At 38.9% G+C, this 12,156-nt stretch overlaps 1 long non-coding RNA gene across 1 annotated transcript in view; it reads left to right on the forward strand.

The window, feature by feature from the left end:
- LOC143693398 (uncharacterized) overlaps nt 1–12,156 on the forward strand; it is a 178,105-nt gene that overhangs the window by 116,002 nt on the left and 49,947 nt on the right. The window lies entirely within an intron of this gene.

Raw genomic sequence — 12,156 nt, forward strand, 5'->3', positions numbered from 1 at the left:
TGGTCATTCTTTGACTTTGGGAACTGAGTTTAAGTATGTCAGGTCTTTTGAGAAGAAGATTTGTTAAAGCTCTCTTTATGCTACAGGATACACAAAAATTTGAAGAGTCAATATAAACCTTGCTGGAAGGGCCATATCAAAAGGAACATGTGATAAGGAGATATGGAATCCCTCAGAACTCTGCCTTAGGCTTCATACATTGGTCAGGGGCAAGCTTCCTAAATTGGAGGAGGAGCTGCTGGGTCACTGCCTGCTAGTCATCATGCCCAAAGATTCTGTTCATGCTTAAAGGACGAATTAATTCAGAATTTTGGCTTACAGGCTGCATCAAAAATTTGCTTTGGTTAGAGGAGGAGAAGCTTGAATTTAATTTTACTTTAATTCGGTTCTTTAGCTTTAAGTTGCTTCCCAAATGTACATTTAGTAAGAGGATGAATGAAGAGAGTTTTGGTTAAAACAAGCTGTTTGAAACCTAGTAGTGTCTGACTGTAATGGTCCATGGCTCTTTTCAGTCATGGCGACAAGACAGGCAATTACAGTAATCTTGGCTTCCAGTAATTGTTGGGCTCTGGAGCCATCCATAGGCTTTAATTTCTGAGTCCAGCTTCTCCTGAGAAGACCAGGGGTGACGTTTTGGTTCAGCTGTGGCCCTAATCCTGCCCTGAGCAGAGCCAGGGACCCCAGCCCATCTGCTTTGGCCGGGCACCAGCTCAGGATCCTTGAGGACTGTGCCTGCCTGCGGGAGGCTGTGCCTAGATGATCCCCCAGGGCAGCCCTGCTTCTCCGCTCTGCACCCTCACAGAAGGGGTTGCAAAGCCTGTGTTGAAAATATCTCTCTGCTTAAGGAGAGTGTGCTGGAGTGTGGGAAGGAGTCTACAGCTGACCAAACTTGGAGGGAACTTCTTCAGAAAGGGGCTGCATTGTCTTGGAGCAAAAAAGTTTGTGCTGTGCCCTCAACTGCTCAGACAGTAATCCACACACTTAAAAGAAAAAAAAAATGGAAATAATTAAGAATCTTACAAATCTATGCTGTGAAATAATCTATTTTCTAGGAAGATTCATACGACACAGGCAAAGGCCTCTCCTGCCACAAACTGAGAATACTGCCTAGTCAACTCTGCTTTCTTCTTATGTCTGCAGGAGACTCTGTCCATTCCCACCATTAAGTTGTTTAACAAAGTAATTTTATTTGTTGGAAATTGGTGCTTACCATTAGACTGTTTTTCTGTGAAATTCTTGCAGATTAGCACAAACCTTGAGAATGCATGTACCAGCTCTTGGGTGCTGTATACGTGGATGAAAATCACCTACAGAAATCACAGAATCATATAATGTTTTGAATTGAAAGAGATCTTTGAAGGCCATCTAGTTCAAATTTACTGCAATGAGCAGGGTCACCTTCCGCTAGACCAGGTTGATCAGAGCCCTGCCCAACCTGACCATGAATGTTACCAGGGAAGGGACATCTACCACTTCTATCACAAGGAGCCCCTGCTACAAAGTCTGTCCCTGTCTTTCCTATAAGACCCCTTCAAGTACTGGAAGAGCTCATAAGGTCTCCTAAGAGCCTTCTATTCTCCAGACTGAACAACTCCAATTGTCCAAGCCTTTGTCATCTCTTTGAGGTATTAATCTCCAGAATTGTTGAGCATTGGTGAGAATGACTGGGTTTTCCCTTTAAATGGATGTAGCCCTGAAAATGATACGTAAATACTTGGCATCTCTTTTGTGTAGGGATGAAGCCGGGAATGAAGAGGTTTTTCATTAATTTTTAAATTCTATTTCAAAGAAGTTCTTGATCTATTTGTCTTATGAACAAGTTACCCCTACTTGTGATTGTGAGACAACAGTCCACTCATTATTTCTGAATTAATATTAGTAGATATCGCAAGGTTTAGAATTCACTCTGAAGCTGCAAAACATTCACTCTGAAGCCCAGCTGGGCATACAAACTTTCAGGCCAGCAGCAGAAGATGATGAAGCCATTCAATATCTCTTTGATGACTCAGGGCAGACATCATGCTGGGAAAGAGGGGCTCTTCATCGTAAGGTGTTCTGTCCACCTAGACTTCCCAAGGTTTTAGTCTCAGCTCCATTAACACAGAAGTACTCTCTTAACACTACATATTCCAGGAATTCCATCGTTACCTTTCCTCATATTTTTGAGTGTCTGTATTTTTGGCCTTGCAATTGAACCAAACCTAATCACACACTACCATCATTGACTGCAACATTCATTTTGAAATACTTCAGAGCCTGTTTTCAGGTTCAGTTTTGTGTCTCTTGGACATAGTCTTGTTGAGTGCCATATCTTCCACACTGAGAACAATTCAGTCCTTAACTTCAGCTTAATCTTTAGCATCATCTTTCTTCATTGTCATTGTCTCCATGTGTGATGTCTCCTTTCCTTCCTACAATACCTTTCATTAGTCTCCATGATCAGAACTGTCTTAAGGAAAAACTGTACTCATTTTTCTTTCATTTCTTAGACTAACTAGCAATAAAAGCACAGGCTGTGAGCTGGATACTTTCAGGCTTGATTAGATTTCAAACACAACATTTTTTGAGAATAGCAGCTGGAGGAAACAATAGAAGCTGCAGAGGTAAAGGAACAAATTGTTCTGATAACATGTTTAAAAGTATGGTGAGAGTGCCTGTGTACGTAAAAGCAAACAAAGCCCTGCAGGCTTCTTTTACAATGTCTACATCAAGTCTTCTTTCTGAGACTGTGTTTTCAGCTATTCTCAGTCCTTCTATCTATATACAAAACAACCAAAACTCTTCTTGTCTAGCGTAGAGCTTACCTCTGTACATAGTGGTGTTGTTATTTTGGGACTTCATGGATTTTGGTATTCACAGAAACAGTTTATTCTTCTCCTATATCTTTCTAGATGAGAAAGTAGGAATGTAAAATTATCAGTGGATAGAACTTCAGCTGTGAAGGACCTCGAATTGACTTGGATGCTGGGTTAAAATCCAATCTTTCATGAATAATTCAAGCTGTCTTGAATTAGTGTGATGGTTCCTTGAGGATATACCCTTGGTTGGAACTGACACATGCAGTTGTCACTTACATACTCAGCTTTTCATTATAGAAATGCAATAGAACATTTTGGAAATCCTCTGGTGCTAATCTCCTCATCTTATTGAAGCTGGTTTTTTTCTATGACTGAAATGAACGTCAGGAATGTGAAGAGTAGAATCATTAATTGCAAGTGTTCATGTTAGCCTATGTGGCAGCAGCTCTCTGGCCACAGAAAGCAGCACATAACTTTCCCAGGCCTTTCTGGGAAAGGCTGTGAGAAGATTAGAGGAAAGAATGAGAAACCATTCTTATCTTCACTTGCTGCACCTGTTGTTGTGAACATGTGGAATGTGTTATGGAGATTTGTTTACCAAAGGGTGGTTTCTTAATTAGTCAATGGTGATGGTGAGGTGGAGGACCAATTAGGTCTATCTGTATTGTAACCGTATGTAAAAGCAATGGGCTTCTTAAAAATAATATAATATAATAAAGAGATTGATCAGCCTTCTGTGAATCATGGAGTCAATGCTAATTATTACCAGTTCAGGGATGCCTCGCAACGACAACCCTATAGCTCCATTTGCAGTGTACATTCCTTTGTTGTGATTTGATGGGTCCTCTTAGTAGCAGATGATATGCCTGGTCTTGGTTCTTCAGACACTGGTACCCAGGAATCAAATTGCCAGAACCGTTCTTACAGACACAGCCATATTGCTGTTCACTTACGAAGGACTGTGCAAGACAATTGTGATCTGAGCGAGCTTCTTTGCAGGCGAGATCCAGAACATGTTTCCTGAGCATGCATTTTGTACTAAAAATGGGAAAGTTTTTCAGAGCTGTGTAGGAAATTGTAGTGGCCTTCTGGTCCTCCATCTGGGATCCATGGTCTTTGTTCTATGGAGTACTTCTGATAAAGTAAAACAGCTAGTAATGCTTTTAGTTGACATTGCTGGTAATCAGAAACCTGGGTAAGCCTACAGTAAATAAAAGGTTAAATAGTGAGTCTCAAAAAAAGATAGTTAGGATATAATTGTTGTTAGTCCACTTTGAATGAGCCTTTCTCACTTCATAGCATTTCAGTGAGAGGCTCAGCACTATTGGCAATGTGTTTAATACCGTGTCTTTTAAGTTTTTTCTTGATAGTCTAAATTCATAATTACGACAACTGAAATTATTCATCCAGTTTAATTTCATCTGTTTGAATACACTGGAGATTTTATTAGTTGCTTGCCCTCACACTTGTCTAATTTAAAAGTTACAGATAACTGAATATTTCTGTGTTTATGGTCTCTATATTTGGGTCATGTCAGTTCTCACATTCTGTAAAATTTTAATAAAGGAATTTAGGATGAAGCTCGCTATTAAGTTGTGGGATGAATCCTGCTATTAATATTATGTTACTTTTGTAACATAATATTAGTAATATGTTACTCTTGCCAAGAGCATTCAAAACAACAAATCTGAAAAGAACACAGGGAAACTGTTCTCTTAACTAACAGTTAAGCATGGAGTTGTTGAAAAAACAATATGTCAAACCAATCTAATTTTCTTCTCAAATTCTCCCAGGGTAAGAGGCATTGTGGTTAGAAAAGAGATGGTAGGTGCCCTGCACCCTGACTTTGCTCAGGCTTTGTACACTGTCCTATCTGACAGTCTCATTAGCAGACTTGAGAAACATAATGTGGAAGAAATTAATAAGGAGGATGCAAGGCAATTTTGAAAACTTTTTAGCACTGTTGGTGATTAACTGTCAAAATGAAAGAAGGAACTGACTGGGATTCTGGAAGGACCTGCCTAGGCTCTAATACAACTCAATATATTTATTAATGACCTGAATGATGGAATAGCCTGTGTGTTATCAGATTTGAAGCTAGAATGGACTGCAAGAATGACAGAAGACAAGGTCAAAAATGAAAATGATCTCTACAAAATGAAGAACTCGGCTGTAACAAATAAATAAGATGCTACTCAAGAGGGAGGAATCTCTTTGTAGAAAAATGAATGATCAATCCTACAGCATTGTCTTGGAGGGGTTCACAAGCTGAGAGGCAATCAACAGTTATGTTGATGAGGAGAAGACAAACATCTCCAGTGGTCTATACTGAGAGTTGCATGCTGTCTGCTCTGCACCAGTAGGGCCCTGAAGTGCAGGAAGGTTTCAGGTAGATATTAGGAAAACTACTTTTGCCATGTAAATGTCATGCACTGAAACAGATTTTCAGCCCAAGTTATGGCAGGCAGTAAGAAGTTTTGTAAGTAGGAAGCAGAAGGAGCTTCCAATAGGGTGAGAAGATGAACCTAACGAGTTTTGTATAATCCGCCCTGCTCTCCTGCCTGTTTCTAGCATCTCTAAGGAAAACCTGCAAAAATCAATGACCTGGATCAGGGGCAAGACTCATGCTAGACATTAATCATAAGCTGGAAGAAACTTGTGCCACAAGTGCTCCAAATATATGTTTTACCTCAGTCTGCTGATCATGGAGCTTCCCAAGACTAGAGTGGAAAAGATCATCCAAAGTTTTGTAGGAAATACCATATGCTGACAGTTCATACATTCATGGTGACTAAAACATGACTGAAGAAATACCCTAAAATTAATTCTGTAATGTTTCAAATGCTTGTTGTAAATGAAGTGAAAGCATAGTTGGAGATTGAAGAATTGAAAAGTTGAATTCATGGCAAATTAGGTATTTCTGTAGTCTTGAGTTGTATAGTCAAGTAGGTAGGTAACTGATGAAACAAAGATCTTCTCTCCCTAATTCTAAATTAAATACTGACATTACTGGAGAATCTAATATCTTTAAATGATATATAGGGCCAATATATTACCCTTTGAATTTTCTTTGCTTATCAAAAGTCCACTCTCTTTTACAGTGACTTTTTATTGCATTATTAGAACAATGCACCACACACATTTTCCATAAAAATGTAGTTGTAATTATTCTTAGGAAAAAGAATATAACAAAACACACATAAAGCAAAGTTTATGCTCTGTGATTTCAGCTGTTGGCTTTGAAATTGCCTTTAGTTGTAGAACTATATAAACTCTGCGTTCTGGTGGTGGTGGCAGACAGTGCACCCCAGCACCCTCTTACTGTGAATGATAATTGTCCCCTTCTTTCTCACTCCCAGAATGTCTCCTAGTCTGAAGTGCAGATCACCACACTGGTCTGGCTGTGTTCACCCTTGCTTTGGTGTCTGTGGGTGAATTGGGGTTTAGCTGACTCCTAGAATACAAATAACTCCCCATGACTGTAGGTACGCAGAATCAAGGGCATTTTAATTAACTGATAACTAACAAATCCAGAAAGAAAACCAATCAATGCACTTAAGAAGATGATGTAATTTAGCAGATTCCTAGAATTTTTACTAAAGGTGAGAATAATGAAGAGAGTATCTTTGGTGCCATATCTGAGCATTTTGAAAGTTGTGGAAAAGGAGAAAGTGACAGGAATTTTTACTGCTGCTTTGGTAATGCATAGATCAGGATTTTAGGATTTCTGCACCACGAGTATAAAACCCTGTTGACTTTAGAGGTTAAACAATTAGCAGAAGAATTTCCTGCAGTTTCTGAATAGGCTGAAATAGTTTTAAATATATAGAAAAGATATACTGACTTAAGAAATTGAAACTTTTCTCCAGAGTATGTCTTCACCTTTAATCCCATCTCTTTTAAAGTATGGTTTTTTATTAATAAATGCTGTGATCCTTTGAAAACAAAGGGGGTTATTTTCAGTACCATCTGATGGGCCTGCCTTTGTCTGGCATATAATGCAGTTAATTTTATATGTGACTAATGAACACCAGTTATTTTCCGGGATAATTGTGACACATATATGGAGAAGACTTTCATGTCTTAATTGCTTGACCCTGAAATTAGCACAAGCAGATGGGCCTGAGCAGATACTGAGGCTGACTTGAGGTAAGAGACCACTAATGCAGTCAGTAACATGTAGTGTGTGAGAAACTATTTTCTTGATTTAAATAATTTATTTCTCTTTCCAGTCAGTTTCACTCTTTTAATATCTTGTGGCTGGCTGATGTGAGAAGGATACCAGCTTAGTTATTTACCACCTGTAATTTGCTACACTGGAATGATAAAGTTGCAAGGTAAATTACTGTCTAGTACCAAGAACATAGAAAAAGATATTGCTTAATTATAAAATGAAGTATAAACTTTATTGTGGACTTTCTTCATAGTTATAAATAAACTGTTAATTGCCTATATCCCTGAGTATGTGGGGAGGAAGATAGTGTTTACTTTTAATTTTGGAGTTTAAGTAAATTTTAAGTTGTCTTTGTTTCAGAAATATCTTGTGTATAGGTTACATTACCTTCAGCCTACCCAGACAACATCAACAACTTCCAGCCTTTTATGTGAAGTAATTCAGCACCAAATGTCATTTGCAGTGTGTGTCATATGAAGAAGAGGGAATTGATCGGGGATTTGGGAGAGGGAGAGCAGTTCTGTAATAGTTGTGGCTTTGTTAGAGGCTGCTACTTGGTGCTGGATTGCTGTTTGACTGCCTTGTACTTGCACCTTCTTCGGTCAGTTCCTCCAGGAGGTGTGTCACAGGGAAAAAGCAGCCTGTTGTTGGCAAAGATAGTCTGACCTCATTACTGAGGCAGACAGGTGTATTCTTTAATCACAGCCCTAAGGCCTCAGGAAACCCTGGACTTTTTCCAAGATCAACTGGGATTAGCCTAGTTCTTTGATGTTGCTGTATACATCCTGTGGAGACTCTAGTGGAAGAGGGTGAGTGAATACTGACTGGCTGTGGTCCTGGGTTTCTTAGGCAAGAGAATGATTTGTGTGGGAGAAATTGGACCAAAGAGGAAAACTCTTTCATGCTAATTGCAATTTCCAATGGTAAACCCGGAGGTGAGCTGCCACAGTCAGGCTCTTAAACTAATTAACCAAATAGTCCAGCACCCCATGCTGTGTAATGTTACACAACTATGAATAAACAACTCTGCTGAAGATTTATTCTGACCCCAAACTTCCAACAGGCTCTGCTGAAGTCAAACAGGCTGTTTGAAGTGTCACGATGATCTGCAGTCCTCCTGTCTGATGCACTACATGCTTGACTCTAATTAACGGTAATCAAATAAGGAAAACCCTAATCAGCATTCAGCAGCTATTACCATCAGCTTAGCAAAGAGAAAACATAATTTCAGAAGAGAAATAAACAAGTGGTATTGTGTGGAACTATAATAAATCATTTTAAGTGGCTTTGTGAAAAAAATGTTGTTGTAATATGCCATTAAACATGAATGCCATTAAACAATGAACTAAGGTTGTAAGAGATAAAAAGAAGGGGTTGGGGAGGAAGGAAATCCCATCATATCCAGGGTTGGCTTCCATTGAGTCCTGTTTCTGGAATGTAAGAAGCATTTTTCATCTCTCTTGACTTTGGACTTAGAAAGTAAAGTGTAAGTTATACTGTACTCTTAGGAAATACAGGCAAAATATTATTTTATAAAGACTTATAAAATAACTCTTTATTAAAATGCTACCATACATAGCTCATTGCAGTCTATAAATACTCATGATCTTGTGATGGGGACTTAGGAGGAGGGTTCACGCAGGTATCAGTACCCACCACATCCTGATTTGATCTATATGCTCTGCTTCCTACCTTCATAGGATCTTAAGGAACCTTTTAAAACTTTTCAGGGTGGTAGAAAAGTCATCTCTTAGATAATGTTTATCACTGAATACAAGCTTTGAACCATGAGTCCCTGTACCTTTATGCTACACTGCTCCTTGCTGCATGAAGAGTGGTCAGAGAAGAGAAAGGTTCTCAAGAGAGGCCTATGGTCACTACAGTAACCTGGAAGCTTCCTATGGTCTAGAAGATAGAGATGCTTTCAGGAAATCATTTTCTCCTTTGAGTGACTACAGATGATGAGATTCCTGACCTGCCTGGGCATCCAAAGAGCTCAGCCTTTGATTGTCAGTTGTTCATTCCTTGCCCACAGGTATACTCTTCCTACTATATCTGAATAATTGTTTTGCATCAAGTCCTTTGAACCCACTCTCAGTTCCATTTCAGATGCTTAGCTTCAAATTCTTTTTCTCCTTTCCCTGTGTTCGCAAGGACATAAATGGATGCTCTGTGATTGAAAGCCTTTATTTCCTCTTAAGTACCATGAGTTTGTGCATAACTGTAAGCAATTTCTCTCCTGACTGTGCAATTTCCCTTGGTGATGTTTAAAGGAACATTTCTAAGTTCTATTTTTAAACTGTTAGGAATAGCTCTCCAGAGCTTCCACTGCTGAATACTAATAACTTTTTATATTAGCATAAAAGGATATCTTCATCAAAGTTCACCATTTTAGGGGAAGGTGGTAGTATATGCATCTCAAGAGGCATGAGGAAGCTGTTCTTAGGCTCAATGAGGTTTTTGTCCTTTTTTTCAGCTTCCATAGTTTGGTTAATGCCAAATTAAATTAAATGTGCCAAGGATCTGTAGTGAGCTTTTGCTAATGTGCATGCAGGCCTTATCAGAGGGTGTTAGAGAATGCTGTTTTCTCTCAGATGCATGTAATTTTAACACCTACTCAGCCTGAAACTTAGATTACTTTGTCCTAGGACTTTTTATAACTGAAGCTGTTGTTGGTGATTTTGGTATTTTTACGTAAGCCCATATGGCTGCAAGGAACTGCAGAGAGATGTACAAAATGGAACAAAGGGCAAATAATGTACTGGAAAACCCAGACTGCTGTTCAATATGTCTGGAAATTGTGTAGCTGTAGGCAGAGTTCAATTAAATCATCCTGGGTTTATGTAGGAAAAGGATTTGCAACCACTGACTTGCCCCTCAAAATCAGCTTTCTTCTTTACCTCAAGCACATAACTCATTGAATAAAACCTAAGGTGATCTTGGTAGGCCAATATATATCCTTCATCCATGAAAGATGAGCAGTCCTGTCACACAGAGGCCCTAGAAGCTGTACCTGGTGTGACCTTTTCCCACACCGTGTTGTGCAAGTGTTGTGAATCTCCAGCTAGACCCAAGTACAACTGAGTAAGGAGGAAGGGCATTTCCTGTCCTTCAATCCAGACCTTGCTTTCAGAATTCCTTTAGAAATGTGTTTTGTGCGTGAGCTGCAGAAGTTGGGGGAATGAGTTCAAATTGCTAATATGCTTGGAATATTTGAAGAAATATGTATTTCACAGGTATATTACAGACTGGATATTGTCAAACACTGCATTTCCACGAATCTGTAAGACCTAAACACATTCATTATTGCTCCTTCTTCATCACACCACTTGATATTTTAAGATTTTGAAGGTAAGTGAAAACTAATCCACACATACAGCATACACATTTTTGGCTTTTTAAATTTCTCCTCCTGCAACCCAGGTGCCTAATGTTTCCAGTCTGAAAGATTTCACTGTGATCTAAAATGTATCTGATGTATGATGCAGTCCCAAGGAGGAGCTGAGGCTCTTGTGAGTGGAGTTTTGCTGCCTAGTAGCAGAGCAGATTGTCAGTGTCCCCTTGTCTGTTGAGCTCACATCCTGGTTGAAATAGATGGTGTTTGGAGGTCACGGCACCCAGCTATGAAATGCGTTGGCACAGAGGGACTGCACTACAGGGACTGCTGCATTTCCCTGGCATGCTGCACTGGGGTGGGACAGGGGAAGCAGCTGGATACAGCGACTTCTGCTGCCACCACTGACAAGCTGTCAGGTATCATGAGTCAACACACTGTGCTTCTGATCTGTGAATCCTTTTGCTTGAACAAAAAATGTTCAGTGTCTATTACCTCTCATCACAAATTTTTATGAAGCAGCATGAGGTTCTAGGCTGGATGGAGCTCAGGAGTGAGAAATACTGCATTATGGGTTTTTTTCATCTGTTTCTGTAGTTTTTTCTCTTTTATGCTGGAGTAATACATTTCCTCAGAGATTAAATATACAATTACTCTTTGTGCAGACCTGTCAAAGTTGAAATGTTGAAATTGGTATGTAAATATCATATACTACTGTTGCATTAATTGATGACTGAAATGAATAATTTTATTCAAATTGTAGTTTTAATTTTTATTACTAGGGTTTTAAGTGCCTGGACCTGGAAAGCACTAAAACACTACAGCAGCCAGATTCCATAGGGCAATATTACCCTTGTGTTGATATTTTAGTGAATTAAAGTAAATCCAAGACTTCTTACACCTTAGATTTCCTTACTTTTTCAGTAAGTATTTCATTCTATGGTTTCTAATATTCATAGATTAATATGGGAAAAGACCTATGACTGACAGCTTTTAAGATTAAAAATTAACACATTTAAGTATATTTCCTAAAATGCCTGTTATATTCTTTCTCTGTTTTCCTCTCTTTATTATCTTTATTCCCTAATTATTTTGGTGCACTACAAATATGTAATTGGTCTTTGAGAAGTGGGAAAACATGGAATTGTTTCTTTCCCCAATGGAGAAAGAGTGCATGTTTTAATTTTCACTCTTAATTTCACCTGTCTCTGCTGCTTTGGCCACAAATACATGTTCATTGCTCTTTATTGTTGTATGCCATAGTCAGTGATAACATGAATTTTTTTTTCATTGGTATTTTAATATGACTCTGTGAATCATTCAAGTTTTTAAAAAAGTCAGTAGCTGCTGCTATCATTCATATTTTCTTACTTCCTACTGCAGAAATTTTATGATCATAGTCTTTATCCTCTGGTAATGCAGAGAATGAAGCATCTTGGGAGGGTAAATCAATGTTTCTGAAATTTTGAACAATCTCCTGGAAATGTTTCTTTTAGCTGTATAAAAGCCTGAAATACCTGCTTCTAAGAAGCTTTTTAAAGCCAGGGTAGTCCAGGCACCTGTGCCACTTCTCTCAGGTTTTGTGGGAATGCCTCTTTTGATACCTCATACTTCTCATTTTGCTGGACTCGGTAGGCCCTGGTCTTTTGCGGGTGTTTTATGCAACTCTGAGTCACTGAGCTTTCATTAATGTAGGTTGATCAGGAGCTGCAGTATTTTGGAGCACACCTCCACGTTTTAAGTCTCATAAAGATCAGGTTAAAATAAATCTGCTGCACAGCTTGCATCTACCCTGAATTCTTCTACAGTGGCGGTGTGTTTCTGGCAAAGCAGCAGTGAAGTGTCCCTGG

The sequence above is a fragment of the Agelaius phoeniceus genome, chromosome 2 (genome assembly GCF_051311805.1).
Source record: "Agelaius phoeniceus isolate bAgePho1 chromosome 2, bAgePho1.hap1, whole genome shotgun sequence".
Lineage (NCBI taxonomy): Eukaryota > Metazoa > Chordata > Aves > Passeriformes > Icteridae > Agelaius > Agelaius phoeniceus.